The 10,643-nt window shown below is 40.0% G+C and overlaps 1 pseudogene; it reads right to left on the bottom strand.

The window, feature by feature from the left end:
• Positions 1 to 9,577: 9,577 nt before the first annotated feature.
• LOC113606166 (low molecular weight phosphotyrosine protein phosphatase pseudogene) lies at positions 9,578 to 10,058 on the bottom strand (annotated as a pseudogene).
• Between the last annotated feature and the right edge of the window lie 585 nt (positions 10,059 to 10,643).

The raw sequence follows: 10,643 nt of genomic DNA, 5'->3' as shown, positions 1-10,643 counted from the left end.
TTTTCTCCCAGTTGGAAATCTTACCCTTCAAGGATCCGCTATTCTGTGAAATTACTTTAAAAAAAGAAAATAGTTGCCATTTTTTCTTGATGTGGGCAGTGTATTTTCTTAGAGCTTAGTTTCACATCAGTGGGAATATAAACGAATGGTATAAATAAATATATCAGGAATTCCTTACAAACGAAGTAAATGATGTGTTCTAGATGCGTGGATTTTGAAAACAGACTATATTACATCAATGAATCTAATCAAGAAATAAAAGCTAAGTCCTATCAATTTCCTTCTCTCTTCCCTTCCTTTTTTCCCTTCTTTTTCTTCCCTGTCTGTACTAGTCTGCCAGGGCTGCCATAAAAAAATGCCACAGACGGGAGGGCTTAAACAACAGACATTTATTTTCTTACGGTTCTGAAGGCTAGAACTCCAAGATTCTGCTGTTCTCAGGTTTGGTTTCTCCTGAGACTGCTCACCTTGCTTTGCAGATGGCCACCTTCTTGCTGTGTCCTCACATGGCCTTTTCTAATGTGACAAGCACATCTCTGGTGTCTCTTCCTCTTCTTATAAGGACACCATTTCTATTGGATTAGGGCCCCATCCTTTTGACAACTTTAACCTTAATTTCCTCTTTAAAGGCTCTATCTCTAAATATAGTCATATTAGGGGTTAGTGCTTCAACATATGAATTTGGGGTGAACAAAATTCAGTCCATAAACCTATCTTCCTTTCTTCCACAAATACGTGTTAAGGACCTATGTTATGAAAGGCACTGAGGTCACAATAAGAATGAGGAAGCTATAGTCTCTGTCCTAACAGAGCCCCAGTCTCTCTGTGTGGAAGAGAGAGAGAACTAACAATCAACCTAGTTAAAAATGTACTATGAGTTCTCATGGGAGAAACATTATGAAAACACATGAGAGGGGCATCTAAACCTCTCGGGTGGATATGAGGGAAGGCTTTTGGGAGTAAGTGACACCAAGATGATATCTGAAGAAAGAGTAGGAAGGAGCCCAATAGGGGGGTGCTGGCTTTGGAGGAGGAATCCAGAGGGAACAGGAAGGGTGAAGGCATGGAGGGGAGATACAGCTCAGTGCAAACAGAGCGTGGTGGCAAAGAGAAGAGGCAGCACTGATCGAACTCTGTGGTTGCTTAGATGGGCTGGGGTGGTATAAGGGGATGGGTGATGGCCAGGCCAGCATTTACGCCCTGTAATTCCAGGAGAGGTCGGGCAGGAGAGCAGGAGAGGCCATGTCAGTCGCGTCAGGTCGTTTGAAGGATTTTATGTTAGTAACTTGGTGCTATTTCCCCTTCACTTCTCTCTTCTGTGTTCAGGGACTTGAATCCTGGAAAGTACATTTTCCAGACTTCCTGTCAGCAAGGTTCCTATTTAAATTTTGTTGATGGGAGGCATTTATATTCAACTTGGGAGTCAGGGAGAAGCCAAGGCACTATTTCAATGTAAAGTCTGGTGTCCTGAGAGTGACCCCCTCCGTTGCTGCAGGCAACTGAGACCATCAGTGCTGTATCCCTGAGACGCCTGCACAGCCCTAGCCTTCCAACAGTTTTTGACATCTCTAATTCCCAGAATTAAATCCCTTCCTGCTCAAAATACCTGAAATAATTCTTGTTTTCTTGATCAGACTCTGACTCATGATATGGCCATTGGGCTGAGCCTTCCATATCAGATGCTAAAACTTAGTTCTACCAGTCCTCTGAGACACTTTCAGAACCAGCTCCATTATTCCTCACACCCAGCCTTTCCTTCCCACCCTACTCTAGCCATCATCAGATTGAATCCAATCTCCTTTCCTTCTCTTTCTCTTAAACCTGTGCATGTATCTTCTGGAACTCTCTACCTCTGTTTAGCAATCCCACTGCATCTTCAGCGTCTCCTCTGAGTGCCCTTTCTACCTCCTCACTAAATTAAAAATCTGGCTGTCCTCGAGGATACCGATTTCCTTTGGAGCGATGTATCTCAGGGCCAGGAAGTGGGGCATTGTTTTCCAATGTCCCACGGCTGTTTCCAAATCATTTCTCCTAGTTCACCTGGAGTAATTACAGCTGCTGATACCGTGCCCCATCTTCTCACTGCGGGTCTACAGTTAAAGTCACTTGGTTGCATGAACCGTTCAACCCTTTCCTCCCTCTTTAATATTTTGCTTGTAATGTTTCCACCCAGGGTTGTTTAAAGTTCATCATATGTAAATCATTTAGAAAAATGGCACAAAGTAAGTTCTCAGTGAATATTATCATCGTCATCTTCCTCGTTTCCCTGCTTGCACCAGAACAAGTAAATATTGCTGCAAAAAATCACACAACTGTTTTATTGGTTTCTCTTTGAATTCATGATTTCACCCCTGAAACTGGCTCTCAACCCTGCCCAGCCATTGTTGTTCTTTGTAAAGCTTACTTTCCCATTCAGGGAGATGACATTACATTCTCTTCTTTTTTTCCTGTCTCACACCTCTTCACTCTAATTCTCGGCTGATGATCTCAGTTCACACTTAATTATAATGCAGACAATACAGATTAATTTGGAAACTCTCATCTTCCTTCCACCAAATCATTTCTCTTTAATGCATCTGCACCCACTCCTCTTTCTTCCTCCCTATTTTCATAAGGGAAGTGGCCCTTCTTTGATCACAGTCAATCCTTCTACTTGTTCTTTGCATCCCTTTTCCCATCCTCTCTTTTTTTTTTTTTTTTTTGCGGTACGTGGGCCTCTCACTGTTGTGGCCTCTCCCGTTGCGGAGCACAGGCTCTGGACGTGCAGGCTCAGTGGCCATGGCTCACGGGCCCAGCCGCTCCGCGGCACGCGGGATCTTCCCGGACCGGGGCACGAACCCGTGTCCCCTGCATCAGCAGGCGGACTCTCAACCACTGCGCCACCAGGGAAGCCCTCCCATCCTCTCTTAAGATCCTTCTCTTACTGTTACCCACTCTCCCATTACCACCAACTGAAAAAAAAAAAAATAACAACTCTCGCACACACCCTCTTTCTGTTCCCATCCATGGTAAGACTTCTAAAGTGGTATTCTGCAGTTACTGTGTCCACTTCCTGATCTCCAACCACTTTCAGCCCTTTCCAGTCTGGTACCTGAACCCATACCTCTGCAGAGACCAAGTGCACTTCTGAGGAGGTCAGTATCTCCATGGAGCCAACTTCGGTGGCCTTGCTTGGTCCTCATGTTTATCAACCTCACAGTAGCATTCAGCCCAGTTGAAACATTTTCCCCTTCTTGAAGAATTTTCATATTTTGTCATAAATGACCCCATGGATCCTTGGTTTCACTCAGAGTTTTCTATTCTTTTCCATCCAACCTGGGGCATGGCTGAGGAGCCACGTATCTGCATACACATCCCGGCTTCGCTATTTCCTAGCTGTGTGGCCTTGGGCAGATTACTTGACTTTTCTGTATCTCCGTTTCTTCATCCATATAATTAGGATAATAGTGCTTTAATTATGTGATTATTGTGAGGATTATATTAACAGTGTGTGACTTGTACTACGTTCTCAATAAATGTTAGATATTATTTTATGCTTAAAACTCTCAGATTTATATCTCTTGTCTAGACCTTCTAAAGTTTAGATTCATATGCGCCTGCCTATTTAAACTATACATGGATGGCTAGTAGCATCTCCAGATTAACATGTTCAAAAGAGAGGTAAAAACTAGTTGGACCCCCAAATTAACATGTTCCAAACAAACTTCAGAATTCTTCATTAACCACCAAACCTGTTCCTCTGTGTTAACTCTCTCACTAAATGGCGTTATCTTTATCTATTCAGCAAAAATTATTTATGAATAATACATAATCTGAAATTAGGAAATTGAACTATAGGTAGAAAAAATTAAAACCATTGTAGTGTTTCTTGGATTAGATAAATCTACCATCCACCAAAAGTGCCTTGTTGAACTTTCATGATACAAAAATCCAGTGTGTGTGTGTGTGTGTGTGTGTGTGTGTGTGTGTGTGTGTGTGTAGGCATTAGTGTGTTTGCTTGCTAGAAGTTAGGAGGAAAGTGACATGCATCCTAGAAATAGAAGATCTGGTCTCATGACTTCCATTCTACAGGAATATTTTTATTTACCTGGGCAGCTAAAACACATAGTACACACAGAATCACACATATCTTTGAAACATGTATGAAACAACCATATGCTATCAAAATAATCTATAAATGTCTGTCACTTCTTCATGATTACATTAACACTTGTTCCATTTCTAATATGTTTTCCAGGTATATTTATAACATTTTCTCTTAAGTGGTTATTTATTTTCTGCAATATTCAGTTTTGCTGGCCCATGTTTTTACAACTCTTCTTTGATTGCTTTCATAATGACTCCAGATATAGATACAAAATTCTTTATGGTACATTACCAAAGGAAAGAAATTTTGGATTCACAAAGAAAATAAATACCTTGGACTTTCATGGTCTTATAAATTCAGCAGTCTTTTAGTGATCATTGCAGACACTGTGCGATATTAATTACCAAGCACATACTACGTTCCAGCCACGGGACTAAACAATTTTTATGCAGTGTGTCGTAGAAGCATCACATTAATTCTACCAAGTAGGAGTATTATTAACTACATTACCAGATGGAGAAAGTGGGTTAAAAGATGCTAATTAATTTGCTTTCATTAATGTCACAAAGCTAGTAAGGGACACAGCCAGCATCCAGGCTCATATCCTCCTACCTCCAAAGCCAGTGTTCTTTATTATTAGCTTAATTTAAAACTTTACATAGTGATTACAAAGAAATAGTTTATTCAGTCGTGTGCCCTAACAGTTTATTAACTGGCCTATTCTTTCTATTTAAATTTTGTCTTTTTTCCAGTTGATGAGTTCTTAATTTTTTTGAGATTTTCACATGAACAGCTTTATTAATTCTTTTTACACATTGGACAGAAAACTTCATTACCTCATTCTTCATTATTTACTCAACTGTAAGATTCAACTTCTAAGTTCCAGCTAAGTGTTTATAGATCCCTTTTTGTTGTATTCACCATCTCTCTTAGTACTATGGTTTCATTGTATGATGATCATTTTGAAGTCTGCATTTATTGCAAAGGTAAGACTTTCCACATATTAGTTCTTTTACAAATTTAGCTCAATTCCCAGATCATGTCCTCGGGCTGCCAAAATGGCTGTGTGGCAACGCTGAAAACTGATGATAAATCGGGAATGTTTAGATTGAGACTTGTGAAACTGGACTGAAGCACTTATCTTTAGATCCAATTTTGGTGATGTATGTATTATGACTCCTGGCAAGGAAAAAGCAGTTTCTCGTGGATGGAAATCTTTCTCTGAAGTAGACTCTCACAGAAACTCCAGAGGGAGCAATGAAAAGAAAATGTTGAATTCTCTGACTTTGTTATTGAGGAATATAATAAGCAGTGTCTTCCACAGCAGCTTTACCAGTCATGCAGAAAATGTCTTCATAGGGCTGTTTCCACAATGTTGGCTTTCAATGAACGTTTAGGGAATCATTTTTACATTGTAGTGTGGAAGATATTCCCACAGGGAGCTGACACGATGAAGGCCAGGGAAGTAACTTTCCTATGACTAGACTGGATCAGAAATAGGACTGAGGTCATCGAGCCAGAGTGATTTGGCTAGAAGGCTTCTTAGATTTTGTTGCCTGTCAGTCTTAATTAATCAACACCCCATGTCTTTCTGTAAAAGATCTTAACCAAATTAACATATGCAGTTAAAAAAAAATCAAACAATTGAACAGATCTGGGTAAGGAGAAAAGCTGGGTAAGGAATTAATAAAGACAGCAGCAAGACTGATGCCCATAACACACCATCCTGAAGAGTGCCTGGAGGATGACCAAGAATGTGGCTCTAAGTTTCCTAGAGGGCAAAGAAAAAGTGAAAGATAATTATAAATGTCAGCATCCATTATAGAGAAGCCAACTAATGGGTAATGAGAAGCATCGATATTTCTGGTATGGAGACTTGAGTTTTCCCCCAGAAGTACTCACAAACAGCCTAAAATCCCTAATGACATCATACTGAGGCAGTTACATATTGTACTGTTTGAATATATCCTTTGGAGGAAGGTGAGTACATGAATCAGCCATATCATTGAGTGAAAGCGTTTCTGTTGCCATAGTTGGGAGTGGGCACTAAATAATTTGGCCCATATATTTAGCTCTGAGATGATATGGTGTGTTTCAAGGGAAAAATTAGACCAACTAGTTACAGCATATGTGAAGGGATGACATATTCTTAGGCCCATAAGTATTTTCTAATTAAAAATCATCTTTTGTTATTACACAGTAGTATATGTATATTGTAGAAAATCAAATGATACAGATACATAAGAATAAGAAAGAAGACATTTTACCCCTACCCAGAAAAAATGATCATAGTGTGTCTTGCAAAAAACGTAAAATAGATAGCTAGTGGGAAGCAGCCGCATAGCACAGGGAGATCAGCTCGGTGCTTTGTGACCACCTAGAGGGGTGGGATAGGGAGGGTGGGAGGGAGACGCAAGAGGGAAGAGATATGGGGATATATGTATATGTATAGCTGATTCACTTTGTTATAAAGCAGAAACTAACACACCATTGTAAAGCAATTATACTCCAATAAAGATGTAAAAAAAGAAAGTCATATAATGCATAATGTTTTGTAAATTGCTTTTTCCAGTTACATTGTTAGTTAAAATATTTAATTTTTTATGTCAAAAAGTTTTATGTCTTCTAAAAACCAGTCCATATTCCATATTCCATTTCCCAACTTCCCCCCAAATGTCCTTTATATAAATGGTTTGTTGAAACCAGAATCCAGTCCAGGTCCATGAACTGAATCTTGTTTTTATGTTATTTAAAGTTTGTTAATCTAGAACAGTGCTTTTTATCATGACACTGACTTGGTGAAGAAACTGTGCTAGTTGTCCTATATTATATTTTATCTTCTGGATTTATGTGGCTGTTCTCTTATAGAAAACCTCCTATATTTCCTAATGAACTGGAATGAATTCCAATTAAACAATTTTGGCTGGAATACACCATGGGTAATGCTGTGTCCTTCATGGTGCATCAAATCAGGAAATACATTATATCTGGTTGTCCCACACTTAGCAGTGCTGAGACTGACCTGTGGATTAGGGTGATGAAAGCCTGATCCCCTCTTTGTACAGACATGTTCTCTCATTGAATTGTGTAAGTAATCAGTAGAGTGTTGCTTTGTCACTACATAAGTGTACAGTTCTCCATCAACAATTTGTCTAATGTTTTAATGAAAATTGGTAATCCTTAAATAAATGAATATTTTTTCTGTCATTTGATATTTATTTACTGGCATTTCTCCAGGCCATAGAAGAATGGGTCCAATTAGTCTATTTGGTTACCTTGAAGTACAGTTGCTACAGGAAAATCAGGTTACCTACTTAACTCTTTCACTTTAATTACCAATTTTTGAACTATGAAGGTGTCTCAGAAGACACCTTAGAGAATGACAGCTGTATTTTCTGGCGTCTTTTCCTGAGCATAATGTTCTGGATTTCCAGGGGATCCATGTGTGTTAATTTACTAGAATCATTATTCTTTGTGTTGTTCGAAAGTTCACAACTTTAGCCAGTGGGAGCCCCTTCGTATTCGCTCTCATATCCTATGACCAACCCACTAACCTTTGAAAGCTTCTTGCTTCCTGTCACAATACATCTCAGACACACCTGTACCATCCCTGCCCCAGTCTTGGAATCAGCTATTTGTCCAAGTGGAGAATGGTATTAGAGATTAAGATATGACATGAGAACTACAATGGTAATGTTTGTTTCTAACGACTATAAATATTTTTTCCAAAATGGTTTTTAATAAGCACTGGCAGCTGAAATTTCAAAGATGTGTCCACCAGATATCATCTGGTATAGCTAGGATACTTAGTTAGGGCAGATGTTTATAATAAACAACCAGTCCAAAAGTAGAATAAGGGCCTCTTAAGAAAAGTGAGAAGTCTTTTTTGTTGTTGTTGTTATAATGAAATCTTCAAAGTGACTCTTTACTTCCGAAAAAGTTCATCATTGGGAATTCGTGAGTTACAAATCTATGAAGAGATTGAAATACTGGCAGAATGTCACAGAATATAAAAGGCATACATAAATAAAATGGGAAGGCTATGAATTCTTGTAAGGGACAATGAAATCACCATTTTTTAAAGAGAGTGGCGCTATATATTTTGACATATTTCTTAAGATAGAACCTGATTTGTTAGTGAATATTTCAAATAAGGGTTGCATCTGTATTTCCTGTATGACTTTGTAATGGAAACACTAAACTAAGAGTGACCTTAAGACTTCCAAGAAGCTCCAGATTTGTACAGGTAGATATATTTTGAACCAATCTGATTGGATCTAATTTTTAAAAGACAAGTGAATTCAGCAATGAGTTTCTCTGTTCATATGACTCCTAGTCTGGATACAGCTGTAAGGATAAAGTCAACTTGAGAATCCTAGGATTTGTCTGAGAATCCGTATTTAAGTTAAGTCATATATATATATAAACATTAAAGAAAGCAAACTGTCGAGATTTATTTATGAACATGAAGGAACAGAAAAGAGTAAGAAATTTCTTTACTTTGAGATTATTAAGCAATTACTGAATGATTAGGGCACTAGGGTATAACTTTTGAAGTGCCTTACTTTCCTATGTTCTAGTTGCAGTTAAACATTTTTTCTCAATTCTTTACTTTTTAGGGATACCATTATCAAATTCTCAATGCACTTAACCTCTCAAGTTTTCAGGATAAGAATCTCATGGAGCAATTCCGCAGGAAGCCAGACACAAGTTTGCTCAGTTTTCTTTTTCTTTCTTTCTTTTTTTTTTTTTTTGCGGTACGCAGGCGTCTCACTGTCGTGGCCTCTCCTGTTGCAGAGCATAGGCTCCGGACGCGCAGGCTCAGCGGCCATGACTCACGGGCCCAGCTGCTCCGCGGCATGTGGGATCCTCCCTCCTGGACCGGGGCACGAACCCGCGTTCCCTGCATCAGCAGGCGGACTCTCAACCACTGCACCACCAGGGAAGCCCTGCTCAGTTTTCTTGCCAAGACCTCCCCGTATTTCTGCCTCTGCCACCCCTGGTGGCCTGGTGGGAAAGCTGCCTTGCACATCCCTCAGGCCCAAGTGGGTTCAAGACTCAACGTCTCCTACCGGGGACCCTCCCAATACCGAGGACTGGAAGTCGTTCCTCTGAACTCGCCCTGCTTCTAAGCGACCGTCACTCAGACTGATCTGTGTGGAAGCAACTTGCTTACTTACGCACTTACTCTGCCCGGACTACTGCCTGACCCTGAGCAGACGGGCGAACGTCACACATCATCCAAAATGGACAGTGGGAGCACTGCTTTCTGATTCTTCTTCACCTCGTAAACTGTCTGAATCAAAAATTTTTATTTATACTTCCGCCAAACACAACTGATTTCCATCTACAATTATTTTTTAAGGTAAGAAACGTGAGTCAACTGAAGAAAGGCCTGTGGCCTTGAGCTAGGGAAGGGTGACACTGTGACACTCAACTGAGCCCCCGGGCTGTGGGGTTGAGCTTGGGCCGCGCAGGACTGGACCCGGGTCAGCGGACCTTCTCCAGGGCAGCTCTGCAGCACTGCACGCACTGCTGGTAGATGGTCTCAAAGTGAACGTCACTGCCGTCATAGCGATCTTCAAAAATGAGTTGTTTTTGTGGCTCGTAGCTCCCAAGTAGTTCAATTTTCGCTCTGCAGTTTTTAACTTGGTTACTTTTTCTATTCAAATCTCTACGGTTGCTTTCATCCATACATAGTATACAGTCAAAAGCAGCGGCAAAGTCTTCTTTGGTAACCTGCCGGGCAACGTGACTCATGGGAGCACCATGCTTCTTCATGCAAGCCTGCCCCCCGATAATCAGGAGAGTTTCCTAGTTCATACGTGGACGTCGCTGCACTGTCCATCCTCCAAGTATCTGAAACGCTTTGATCAGTTACAAGTTTCCTGAAGACTGCTTCTGCAGTGGGTAATAGACAGATGTTACCCAGACACACGAACACCCCCGACTTGGTCACCTGCTCGGCCATGTTCCCCCCGCACCAAGAAGTCTTAATTAAGATTGATGCCTGAATGAATGACATTCTCGCCTTTGCATAAAAGTGAAATTAAGGACAGCAAGTCTTCAGTTCCCAGCCAGTTTAATTATTATGTATATCAGAGGTTAGCAAAATCTCAGAATAGGAGAGTTGTGCCTAAGTTCAGCTTTTTTTTTCTTATGTAGTATTTTTGTTAAAGACACAGTTCATGAAAATCTTATAATTTGAGGGCCTCATTCATCAAATGGCCAAATCTGTAAGTTTAGCTAAGATAAAGAAAATGGAGCTCTTTCGAGTCAGAAATTTGATCCACAATCATTACCAAATAATGTCTCTAGAATCTCTTACTTTTTTTTTTTTTAAAAAAAATCAGAATATAAAAGTGTTTACATGTAATGGATGCTTTCTTTGGATTCTCCTTGAAATGGGATACTTTTCACTTTGCTCGACCTTTTCTTCTTTAAATTTCTTAGACTTTCTTAAGACAAGAAATTGTATGACTATTTCCTAGTGTCTCCTATTGTCAGGGTAGGTTTTATTTATTTATTTTGCTGTATGCGGGCCTCTTACTGTTGT

Source organism: Aethalodelphis obliquidens, unplaced genomic scaffold (assembly GCF_003676395.1).
Source record: "Aethalodelphis obliquidens isolate GAN/ISIS:26980383/991018 unplaced genomic scaffold, ASM367639v1 scaffold3, whole genome shotgun sequence".
Lineage (NCBI taxonomy): Eukaryota > Metazoa > Chordata > Mammalia > Artiodactyla > Delphinidae > Aethalodelphis > Aethalodelphis obliquidens.
Note: the sequence above shows the minus strand (reverse complement) of the source record. Positions and strands in the feature narration are given on the sequence as shown.